Raw genomic sequence first — 12,853 nt, 5'->3', positions numbered from 1 at the left:
GGGCTGGCACCGTCGGTCGCTCGGGCCGCTCCGCCATTAATGATCCTTCCACAGGATCACCTACGGAAACCTTGTTACGACTTTTACTTCTTCTAGTTAGTCAAGTTTGATCGTCTTCTCGGCGATCCACCACGGCCGTTGCCAACCCCGGCAGGGCCGATCTGCGGACCTCACTTAACCATCCAATCGGCAGTAGCGACGGGCGGTGTGTACAAAAGGCAGGGACTTAATCAAGCGAGCTTATGACCCGCACTAACTGGGAATTCCTCGTTCATAGGAAATAATTGCAATCTCATTTCCCTTCAGTGTAGCGCACGTGCAGCCCAGGACATTCAAGGGCATCACAGACCTGTTATTGCTCAATCTCATGTGGCTGAACCCCACTTGTCCCTCTAAGAAGTTGGACGCCAACCGCTGGGGGTCGCGTAACTGGTTAGCATGGAGGAGTCTCGTTTGTTATCGGAATTAACCAGACAAATCACTCCACTAACTAAGAACGGCTATGCACCACCACCCACAGAATCGAGAAAGAGCTATCAATCTGTCAATCCTTTCTGTATCCAGGCCGGGTGAGGTTTCCCATGTTGAGTCTAATTACGCCACAGGCTCCACTCCTGGTGGTGCCCTTCCGTCAATTCCTTTAAGTTTCAGTTCTGCAACCATGCTCCCCCGGAACCCAAAGACTTTGGTTTCCCGGAAGCTGCTCCGCGGGTCATGGGAATAACGGCGGCGGATCGCTAGTCGGCATCGTTTATGGTCGGAACTACGACAGTATCTGATAGTCTTCGAACCTCTGACTTTCGTTCTTGATTAATGAAAACATCCTTGGTAAATGCTTTCGCTTTGGTTCGCCTTGCGCCGGTCCAAGAATTTCACCTCTAACGGCACAATACGAATGCCCCCGGCCGTCCCTCTTAATCATGCCCATACTTCCAAAAACCAACAAAATAGAACCGGTGTCCTATTCCATTATTCCTAGCTGAAGTATTCAGGCAACCGGCCTGCTTTGAACACTCTAATTTTTTTTAAGTAAACGCTTCGGACCCACAGGACACTCAATCAAAAGCATCAAGCGGGCGCCGAGAAGCAGGGGCTGGGACAGGCGATAGCTCGTCTAGCAGCGGACTACCAGCTCGATCCCAAGACCCAATTACGAGCTTTTTAACTGCAGCAACTGTAATATACGCTATTGGAGCTGGTATTACCGTGGCTGCTGGCACCAAACTTGCCCTCCAATGGATCCTCGTTGAAGGATTTGTGCCCAGATGCATCAAGCATTTTTGGAGTCGCAAACGGTGCGATTCCTTAAAATCGGCCGTTTGCGACTCCAAAAATGCTTTTTGGTATGCATCATTAGTTTTTGTAGAAATTCGCTAATTTTGCGAATTCCTTAAATGCGATTGCATTTAAGGAATCGCAATTTTGCGATTCCTTAAATGCAATGCATCATTGTTAAAAAATTTGCGAATTTGAAAATTGCAAGTGCAAATTACCACGAGTTTGAACCTCGTGGTAATTTGCAAAATTGTTTAAAAATGCACAAAAATGCATTTTTTAAACTGTTAAGTTACAGACACACATGTCCTTAGGACATGTGTGTATGTAACTTACATGTAAAAGTGCATTTCATGGACCCCCCTCTCCACCCTTGAAATGCTTTGTTGAATTCCGATTTTCAAATTGCAAATTCGTAATTCCCATTCATTCCTATGGGCATTTCAGCCCATAGGAATGAATGGAAATTGCGAATTCGCAATTTGAAAATCGCATTTTTTATGCGATTCAGTAAAAATTGCGATTTTTACCAAATCACAAAAAAAATGCGAAAAAAATGATGCATACCATTTTGAGATTCCTAATTTGCGATTCGGTAATTATCGCAAATTAGGAATCGCAAAACAGTACTTTGATGCATCTGGGCATTAAAGTGTAGTCATTCTAATTACAGGGCCTCGAAAGAGTCCTATAGTGTATCACTACCTCCCCGAGGCGTGAGTGGATAATTTGCGCATCTGCTGTCTTCCTTGGATGTGGTAGCCGTTTCTCAGGCTCCCTCTCCGGAATCGAACCCTGATTCCCGTTACCCGTGGTCACCATTGTAGGCACAGAAAGTACCATCCAAAGTTGATAGGGCAGACATCCGAATGTATTGTCGCCATCACGGGGACGTGCAATCGCCCGAGGTTATCTTGAGTCACCAAAGCGGCCAGGTGAGCCCGGATTGGTATTGGTCTGATAAATGCATGCATTCCAGGAGGTCAGTGTTTGGCAGCATGTATTAGCTCTAGAATTACCACAGTTATCCAAGTAACAGATGGAGCGATCAAAGGAACCATAACTGATGTAATGAGCCATTCGCAGTTTCACTGTACCGGCTGTGTATACTTCCACATGCAAGGCTTAATCTTTGTGACAAGCATATGCTACTGGCAGGATCAACCAGGTAGCCGCACCTGCTGACGGGGTGGGTTTGGGGGGCTGCATGCCCATCTCCCTGACCAGCAACCTTCACGCACCCTCCCTCCGGCAGCCAGCTGGAGGAAGGAGCACACCTGTCTGGGCAGGAGGGCTCGCTGGAGTGGTGGAGAGGTGCGGTCACATGGGCACTGGCAGGCCCAGCCGTCTCCCCCGGAAGGGAGAGGCGGGCCGAGGCACAGCCTGAGCGAGACGTAGGGGTGCTGGAGCCTAGCGGCAGCAGTACCCCTCGGAATGGTTGTTCTGAGCTGCTGTGGAAATGTGCTGGACGTAGAAGAGTGACAGCGTGTTGCATAGTGCCTACGAACTTGCTGGGCAGCAGCATCCGAGGGCCTGGTGCCACCCGACCCCTTCAGCTCGGGTCAGACCACTGGGGAGTACGAGCTGCCATGGCCACTCAGCCTTCGCTCTGCTGGGTAGGGTGAAGGGCCTCCCACCAGGCAGCAGGCCCTCGAGTCATTCAGTCCATGCAGGGAGGAAGCTCCTTGCTTGCAACAACAGCCAAGGCTGGCCAAGCAGTCCATCCCTAAATGGACTGAGAGTGCTCAATCGATCAGAGTATGGCTGGGGCATCCCCTGGCAGGCCGCCCTGCGCAGGGGGTATGCTGGCTTAGCGTCCCTGCCTGCTCCTTAGACAAGCAGGCTCAGAGAAAAACAACCATCAGGAAGGGGCTGAGAGGCAGGTGCGTACATGGGCCCCTGGGGGCCCCGGCGGGCTGGCCCGGGTGCGCCTTCCCCCGTCTCAGCATCGCCAGACCTCACGGAGGTCGGACTGAGGAAACTCTGAGAAAAACGTCAATCGAGAAGGGGCTGAGGGACAGGTGCGTACCTGGGCTCCTGGGGGCCCGTGGGCAGGCCCGGGTGCTGCCTTCCCCCATCTCAGCCTCGTCAGACCTCACGGAGGTCTGACTGAGCAAACTCAGGAAAAAAACAAGCATCAGGAAGGGGCTGAGAGGCAGGTGCATACCCAGTCCCCTGGGGGCCCCGGTGGGCTGGCCCGGCAGCTGCCATCCCCCGTCTCAGCATTTCCAGACCTCATGGAGGTCTGATTGAGCAAACTCGGAGAAAAACAATCATCAGGAAGGGGCTACAGGCAGGTGCGTACATGGGCCCCTGGGGGCCCTGGCGGGCGGGCCCGGGTGCGCCTTCATTCGTCTCAGCAACGCCAGACCTCACGGAGGTCGGACTGAGCAAACTCGGAGAAAAACTACAATCGAGAAGGGGCTGAGGGACAGGTGTGTACCCGGGCTCCTGGGGGCCTGTGGCGGGCCCGGGTGCTGCCTTCCCCATCTCAGCATCGTCGGACCTCATGGAGGTCTGACTGAGCAAACTCAGGAAAAAAAGGAGCATCAGGAAGGGGCTGAGAGGCAGGTGTGTACCTGGGCTCCTAGGGGCAATGGCGGGCGGGCCCTGGTGCTGCCTTCCCCCGTCTCAGCATCACCGGACCTCACGGAGGTCTGACTGAGCAAACTCGGAGAAAAACAACCATCAGGAAGGGGCTGAGAGGCAGGTGCATACCCGGGCCAAAGCATGACTGTTACTATCCCACATGTTTTGGTGATAATGGTGTTTGGACATTGACTGACACAGAAACAGTATAGTGTTTTGCTGCAATTGCTGTTCATCTCTGCAAAATTGCTAATAAACAAAAAATCAAGCAACAACAGGGGCAGGACCGTCTGACGACAAGGTCGGCACTGCAGACTGGCTCCCTGTTTTATCGGTGTGCATGGCCTCAGAGTAGCCTGTGACCGCAAAGGCGGCACTCTGCAAACTCACTGATTCCTAGCAGACCCTGCAAACCAGGCTGACCTGATATACTTTGTAAACCTTGCAGACATCTGATCTAAAACTCTTCAAGCCCACTGACCACAGCCCGCTCTGCTGTGACACCTGACACCCACGGCAACCCTAATATACTCAGTAAAACCACATACCTTTGACAAACTTTGCCGACCAGCTAACCCACAACACATTCTGCAAATCTCATCAACTTAAAACACAATATAGCCCTTGTTGTGCACGCACCATATGGAAAACATGCGCAGCAAACAAGGTACAATAAACAAAAGCAGTCAAATTAATTTGTGATGGCAAAAATAAAGACCTATTTGAAAGCCATAGTGTAGTAATGACTACAAGAAAGAAAACCTCTTAACTATAATAGAGTGCAGTGCTTTAAATGATAAGCTTTTGTGTTGATCTCAGCCTGTGAGGTATGTGAGCCTGAATCTGCGATCCGCCCAAGGATGATGAGACAAACTTTAGGTGCTCTGGGCTTGCTTGAGCTCTGGCCTAAGAACTGCAAGCCACTCTGGACTGCGACTAAGTAAACTGCAACCCTAAGGTGCTCACCTTCCGCTGTTTGCTGTCTCCACAGAACACACACACATACAGTGTATGGTAGGAGCCTTCTTTCCCTGCATCTGCAGATACAGGAGATACTTAGAAAAGCCAGCAAAATAACATCGGATCAGGCAGGACTGCCTCCCTCTCCCAGGGAGCCTAACCCACGGCAACTGACGGGGTGTGGGCGGGTGGCTTAAGCCCTCTTAGCCTAATGGCCGTTGCACACCTGACATAATATACATTGGATGAGCACTCTTAGCTCTCTTCTGCTGGCTGTCCTTGAGCATGATGTAATACTTTTAATTGGAGAGTGCCTGCACTTCTCAAGAGTGATGTAATACTTTTAATTGGAGAGTACCAGCACTTCTGAGAAACAAGCAGGTGCTCTGGTACAGGGTACCTGCACTTCTATATTTCCATTTCAAGCATTGCTCCAAAACCTTTCTCTAAACACATTTCCTCCCGCTGCCGCTATCTGTTACTCGCCTACTCTGATGGACATAAACAGTCCGTTGTCTCCTCTGGGTCATGCGAGCTGCGCAGCAATACTTTTCTGGCGGGAGCTCATCAGGCTTCAGTAACACATGTGACTCCCCGAGATGCCGGGCTTGCCATCGACAACTTGTTTTTGCTGCGTGGAGGCGAAATCAATATAACTTACTAGCTAAGACTGAGCCTACTCCGGGTCACCATAGTAACAAGTAAGTTCTCCCAGCCCTATCCTGCGGGCTATTAAGATGTGAATTGCTCAGCAGCAGAGTGCCACAACCGTGCACGGGCAGTTTTTATTGCAGCATTGAGCCCCGCAGTGTGCCGGAGAACTCTGTATGCTTGACTAACACATTTTTGTGCCATGATGCGGACACCAGTTATAAAATGCGTTAGTCTAACTCCTCATGCGTAGTACTGCTGTTTTATTTCTGCAAAGTGCTAGGCAGGTACACTGCTACTGTGCCACTTGCTGCGCTCATTGCGTGTGTGTGTGTGTATATCCTACTTTATTTTTTAATTTACTGTTCCAAAATAGCTAGCGGACATCTTGGAAAGTAAGAATGATAATAAAGTATAACAAAAAAATAGACTGGCAGCCGGCACCAAATTGTCAAATTTTGCTTTGTTATATTTGGGAGGGGGGGGGGGGGGGGAGGATAACACATTCCGAGAAGGCATCCATTGTGTGCACATACATTGGTGGCCACTTTAAATATTTTTTTAAACTATAAAAAACATTTTGAGATGGACAGTAGCCATTTGATAGGAAAAAGAACATTGACAAAGCCACCTTGCATGCAGTGCTAAAAAAAGGCAGAATTGGAGTATGAAGCACTAAAATAAGACAACGGGGGTCTATTCCGAAAGGTAAATTCTGCCTTATTTTTATCACTGAATTTCCATTTTTACGTCTGTCAGGAATGCTCTAATGGTTTTCTGGCAAGCACCTGATATATGTATTTACTACGCAGATTTCTCCACCAAAGGTTTGCAGAAATCTACAATATTAAATTCCAATCAAGAGTTACGAGGTGGGTTTCTCAAGGCACGGTTTGCCTTGCAAGTTTAGGATCGCCTGCAAACACTTTCAAACTCCTCTACTTCCCCCTCTAGAAATGGTCAGAGATTTACTACAGCTAAGAACTGGAGTAAATCCTGGTCCAGGATGGAAAGGGGAACGAATCCCCTCCAGGGTTGGTGGGCGTGCAGGTGTACGGTATAATTATTACTTCTATGTAGGGCCTCAAATCTACACAGAGGATTTACCTCCTGATCTTTACCAGGGCCAGCTCTAGAGCGGTGTTTTGAAAGTGTTCCTTGCCTCCAGCAATTTTCAGGCATCAAAAGTGTCAAGATAACTCCGGTGATTACTGTTCTTCCTAGAGAGAGACCGAAGTTTTGTCTAGTGGAAGGTTTTACTCATCTTAAGGTAGCACAGAGCATTAATATGCCTGCTGCAAATCCTTGTTTAGCTAGGCAGGCTGTCTGGTAGGTTTTGAAGTTTGCCAGGTTGAGGCCGCCTAGTTCCTTCGCTAGTCTCAGTTTGGGTAGGCCAATTCGTGGTTTTTTGTTTCTCCATAGGAAGGTGTTGATCAAGCCGTCCAGCTTTTTGTGGAAGCCATCCGTCATTTGGATCGGTAGCATGTTTAGCGTGTAGTTTATTGCGGGTGTTATCATCATTTTTATCGTCTCTATCCTCCTCCACCAGCTGATGTATTTGGGCGACCACAGTTCTAGTCTATCTTTGACTTTTTTTAACAGTGAGTCTTCGTTGTACTGTATTGTTGATGTTAGATCCCTTCCAAACTGTAGGCCAAGGTACTTGAGTGGTTTCGTTTGCCAGGCTAGGCCGGAGTCCCCTAGTACCAATTTGGTTGTGTGTATGTTCATCGGTTTGCATTCCGATTTGTCCTTGTTGAGTTTGTATCCGGATGCATCTGCATATTCCCCTATTGCCTCCATTAGTGCTGTGATTGACGTTGATGGCTTGGTGGTGGTGATGAGGATGTCGTCCGCGTAAGCTGCAAGTTTGACTGTCTTATCTCCGATCTTGACACCCGTTATTCCCTCTTTGTCTCTTATTTTTGCAAGTAGTGGTTCAAGTGCCAGTAGGAAGAGGCCGGGTGACAGTGGGCATCCTTGCCTGGTTACTCTTCCCAGTAGGAGAGGGTCAGATGTGCTCCCGTTAACCACTATTTTTGCTCTCGGTTTGTTGTATAGGGCCATTATCATTGCTATGTACTTCTCCCCCAGTCCAAACTTTGTCATGCAATTCCTGAGGAATGGCCACGAGACTCTGTCAAAAGCCTTCTCCGCGTCCAGTGCTATCATGACCGCCTGTTCATTGCTCTGTGTTGTGTGGTTGATCAGATGGCACAGCAGCCTTGTGTTGTCTTGCGACAGCCTGTGCTTTATGTAGCCTACTTGTGAGTTGTGTATGATGTCGGGTAGGATTCTATTAAGTCTGTTAGCAAGCACCTTTGCATAAATTTTGCAGTCCACATTTATGAGTGATATAGGTCTGTAGTTTTGCGGGTATTGGTGGTCTTTACCTTCTTTGGGTATTATTGTGATGTTTGCCTCTCGCATGGTGTTGGTCATCTCCCCTTTCCTTATGCAGGCGGCATAAGTTTCCGATAGTATTTTCCTGATGTTTGGGCAGAAGGTCTTGTAGAACACGGCGGAGTATCCGTCTGGTCCTGGGGCTTTGTTCCGTTTTAGCTGATTGATTGCGGTTTCGATTTCCTCTTCCGTTATGTCCGCCTCTAAGGGTGCTTTCTCCTCCTCCCTGAGTTTCGGTAGGTTGATGTCCTTGAGGAGGGAGTAGCCCCCGTCTTTGCTCAAGTTCTTGTCTTCGGAATATAGATCCTGATAGAACTGTCTGAATACCTCCAGTATGCCTTTGTTTGTTGTTTGTGATTTGTTGTTTTTGTCTGTTATTGCTGCTATTGTGTGCTGTCTTTGCTTCCCTTTGAGGTAGGATGCAAGCTGTTTCCCTGCTTTGTTCGCTCTGCATAGATTCACCGACTTGAACTTTGTTAGCCACGACCCAGCCCGTTCGCTTAGGATTCTGTTTAGTTCGTATTTTTTTTTTGTGAGCGTGGTGAGTGTGTTCTTGTCTGTTATGTTTGCGCAGTGGCCTCTTTCCAGTGCTTCTATCTCCCTTTCTATCTCTGAGATCTTCTTGTTCCTGCTTCTGTTCATTCTTGATTTGATGTTTATCAGCTTGCCTCTTAAGGTCGCTTTGAGTGCTTCCCAAATGGTGTCCTTCTCCACTTCGCCATTGTCATTGTCTTCCAGGTAGTTATTTAGTGCTTCCTCTATTTCTTTTACATTGTCTCTGTTCTGTAGGATGTCGTCGTTGAGTCTCCACCTTCTCGTTATGCTTTCATTGTGTTTGCCGTTGAGGGCTAGGGAAATATGTGCATGGTCGGAGATGGTTATTGGGGCTATCTCTGTGTTCTCAATCAGGTGCGTGCGGTCGCTGGATATCAATATATAGTCAATTCTGCTGTACGAGTTATGCGGGTGCGAATAAAAGGTGTATTCGCGCGCTGTCGGGTGTTGAAGCCTCCATGGGTCTGCTAGGTGGTGTTTGGTACATAGATCTTTAAGGGTGTTGCTGCCTGGAGAGTTGTGGCTTGGCCTGCTTGGGTGTCTGTCCGTGGCCTGGTCCATTGTCTTGTTCAGGTCGCCGGCTACAATCAGAAGGTCCTCCTGTGGTAGCTTGCTGAGCTCGCCATCTACCATTTGCCAAAAGTCTCTGTCTTCAGTGTTTGGTCCATAGATGTTTGCTACATGTAGCTTGTCGGTTCCTCTTTGGACACTTGCTATCAGCAGACGTCCGTCTTCGTCCGTGTTTGTCTTATGTATGGTGAGGTTGGCTTTCTTGCTTAGGATGGTTACCACACCTCGCTTCTTCCCCTTGGCAGGTGAGCATAAGATGTCCCCTATCCATCTTGCCTTCAGTAGTTTAGCCTCTTCCTCTGAGAGTTTGGACTCCTGTAGCGTGTAAATGTCACCCTTGAGTTTCCCCAGGTGTTCTAGTATCTTCCTGCGTTTGATCGGATGGTTTAGGCCTTTGACGTTCATGGAGATAACCTTTAGGTTTGCGGAGAGGTTCGCTGGTGTTTGATCTGTCATGGGGGCTTGTAATTGTCGCAGGTTGTTCTGTCCTTTTCATTGCTGGATCTTGAGGTGCCTGCCTTTGTTCCACCCCAGTGCTTTGGTCCCCCCCCCCCGGGGATGAAGAGAGTGGGGTGGGAGATGGGTGAGGGAATGGATGTAGAGATCAGTATAGAAAAAAGAGAAGGAGAAAGAGTAGCTACACATTGCACCACTGTCCGTTGTCACGCTGGCCTTCATGCCCGCATGCCCCCCCCCGCCCCATCAGTCCGCCCCCCTCCCACCCCTCCCCCCTCCCTCCGCCTGTAGAAAACCGGGTGTGTGACAGCAAGGTTCCTCACACTCCCCTCACCCCCAAGTCTTGCAGAGTCTCTGCGGACATAAGGCAAAAGGATATGTGCGTCATCGGTCTTCATTGTCTCTACGATCGCCATCGGCGTTCTTGAGGTAGCAGCGTTGATCATTCGCGATTTGAGGTAGCTTCGTTGATCAGTATGTGCGTTATCGAGGTAGGTTTGTTGTCTACAGTTCAAGGTTCGTCATTTCTGTTGTGTGCTTAAGCTTTGTATCGTGTGTTCGGAGTCTTGAGTTATTTGTTGAATATTGGCCAGCGCTGCATTCTTGTCATATGCCATCTCCTTCTGTCTCGTCCGTCGAGGCTCTTCTCTTGGCCCCTGGGCTTTGGTGTTCCATCTCTTCTGGAGGTGGCCCCAGTAGGTACCTGTGTAGGTCGTTGGGGTCTTCGAAGATTTTGCTTCCGTGTCTGTCTGTGATTCTCAGTTTCGAAGGGCCTGCGAAAGAGAAGGTGATGTTGTTTCTCCGCAGGGTGTCCCGTTGAGCTAGGAAGCCCTTCCTTACTTCCACCGTTAGCTTAGATAGGTCTTGTGTGATAGTCACTTTTTTTCCGTTGATTGTCATTGGTTTACCTTTCCTGGCTACTGCGAATATTGCCTCCGTGTGGTCCTCTCGTAGCGGTTTGCATATGATTGGTCTCGGGGTGTTGCTGTTTGATTGTTTCTTTGCTGGGATGCGGTAAGCTTTGACCAGCTCAAGTGGTCTTTCAAAAGTGATGCCTGTTATTTGGGGGATAATGTCCTCCAGCATACGGGCGCATGCTCCCGGGGCGTCTTTCTCCTCCTCGGGTATTCCTAGTAACCTTATGTTCCCCTTGCGGCTTCTGTCATCCTGCTCGGCCATCGATCTTTGTAGGGCTGATGTTCTTTTTATGACTAGCCCTAGATCTTTGTGTGTTGTATTGGCCCGGTCTTCGAGGTTGCTAATTCTTTTTTCCGCTTCGTCTATTCTGCCGTTGGCTCTGCTCTGCTCCGCTCTTATGGCTATTAGTTCCATTTGTATGTTGTCCACTATCTTCTTTGTCGCCTTTGCGAGGTCGTTACCCTCCCTTATCTCTTTCAGTAGTGTGTCCAGACTGGTTGTTTCTCCGCCCATGTCTCCGCGATCTTTCGCGGGCGACGCGGTCAGATCGTTTTTGTTCTTCTTCTGGGCGTTTGTCACTAGGTTGCCTTCTTTCTCCGCCATTGTGTCAAAGCCTCTCCAGACCTGGTGCGCTCTAGGTTTAGCTTCTGGTGGCTGCTGCTTTGTGGGTGTTTTTTGTTGCTTTTCGTCCTCCTTTTTTCTTTGGGCCGGCCCCGTTGTTATGTTGCAGTCTCTGAAGCGGGGTGGCCACTTGACCACTCTGGTCTTGGTCCTGGCCTCCGCCAGCCTCCTGCGATTCTGCCCCTTTTTTTCCTTGATGTGTCAGTCCTCCTGTGTTCGCTCGTCGGTTGGGCCTTGCATAGGCTGTCGGCTAGAGGGGTCTGCTTCGTTGCTCTGTTGTTATGCCTGTAATCCCGTTCTGGTAGTTGTGCTTCTGTTAGCTTCCTGTCTGTTAGTGCTCCCCTCGTTCTGCTTCCATGCACACTTGGCAGCGTTATGCGTGGACTGAGGTGGGCTATTGCTACCCCTGATTGTGGTGGTGCCTGTGAGTTAGTGTTCTCTTGCTGGTGGCTGTTGTCTCCACACGATCTTCACCTGATCACCAACGCGACCTGCGGTGAGTGGCTGCCTGCGCCTGCGCCTGATCACGCTGCTTCCTCACCTCACTTCCCAGCTTCGCCTCTCTCCCTCCGTTACTCAATACGGCCGCCCCTGCCGCCGGTTATCTTGCTTCGATGTTGCGCAGGTGCCGCACTTATGTCGCCTCAGGAGGTGGCCCGGTTGTTCCGTGGTCACAAGCGTTTCTGTGTGGCTGTCTGGCTTCAGTGCTGTTTTTTTTCTTTGTTTTTGGCCTTATTTTCGATTGTGGACTTGTTGTGCACGGGTGTGCACTCAGCTCCGCTGCTGCTGCCCCTCCTAAGATGGCCGCCGCTGATCGATTTCTTCCGTTTCCGTCGCCGATTCTCGCCGATTCTGGTGCGCTCGCCGTCGGGAGGTTGGTTCCTTGGTCTAGAGCGTTTATGCGCGGCTATGTGGCTTCTGTGCGCTTTGGCCTTATTTGGCCTTCTTACTGAATCTGGGCTTGTTGTGCACGGTTAGTCGCTCCGCTGCTGCTGCCCCTCCTAAGATGGCCGCCGCCGTTCAATTCCTTCGCTTCTCGTCGCCAATTCACATCCCACCCCCTCGGTCTGGTTCCTTTTCGGGGGGGGCGCGCTCCTGCCCTCCTGCCTTTGTTCTGAGCGTGGCGCTGCCTTTCTATTTCGGCGCCTGCCTGGACCTGGAGTGTGGCTCCAGACTTTACCGATATGGCCGCCTCGGTGTTCAAATGTGGGATCTTTTTCTCTATGCTTCCTTTCCTGATGCCCTCGCTGTGCTCATCGGCCTGCCCCCGGTGTCGGTGCGCTTGCCGTCGGGTGGTTGAGATGCGCTAGTAATGCCTCCTCCGCTTGGTCGTCTTCCCTTCTTTGTACTTGTGCTGCACCAAGATGGCCGCCCCTGCGCCTCCGTCCAGGTGCTCCTTCCCTCCGCCCTTGCGCCGATGTTCGTTAGTTTAGGCGCCCCCTTCTAGGGGTCGAGGGCTATTGGGGGTGTTGGGAGGGGGGGGGGAGTGCGCGCTGTTAGTAGACCTGTTCGCTCGGTGATTCTTACTTGAGGCTTCCGGGAGCTTCAGGAGTCCGCCGCCATCTTGCGCTTCTGCACTCTCGTTTCCCTCGGCGGTCCTTTTTGTCTCCAGCGACTGCCCGGCGTGGTTTGTGGGGTTGTAAAGGGTCGCGGTGGGTGCCCCTTCAGTTCATGCACCTCTCCGTGTGCTCACTTCGTTGCCAGTTGCGTTTTGTCCTTTTGCTTCGCCGTTATTTGACTTGGGGGATCGGGAGCTCCGGACTCAGGACTGCTGCCTCCTTGCCATCCAAGCCACGCCCCACGAAACACAACAATACAAACCAGTCTGGCTGGAATTGGAAAGAGAGCTCCTAGG

General features: G+C 50.3%; 1 protein-coding gene and 1 pseudogene across 3 annotated transcripts in view; one reads left to right on the top strand and one right to left on the bottom strand.

The window, feature by feature from the left end:
• PAQR8 (progestin and adipoQ receptor family member 8) overlaps positions 1 to 12,853 on the top strand; it is a 359,347-nt gene that overhangs the window by 131,154 nt on the left and 215,340 nt on the right. The gene's annotated exons all lie outside the window — the stretch shown is intronic.
• On the bottom strand, positions 38 to 2,446 carry LOC147706950 (18S ribosomal RNA; annotated as a pseudogene).

Source organism: Lissotriton vulgaris, chromosome 6 (genome assembly GCF_964263255.1).
Source record: "Lissotriton vulgaris chromosome 6, aLisVul1.2, whole genome shotgun sequence".
Taxonomy (NCBI): domain Eukaryota; kingdom Metazoa; phylum Chordata; class Amphibia; order Caudata; family Salamandridae; genus Lissotriton; species Lissotriton vulgaris.
This window is presented reverse-complemented; position numbering and strand designations above follow the sequence as displayed.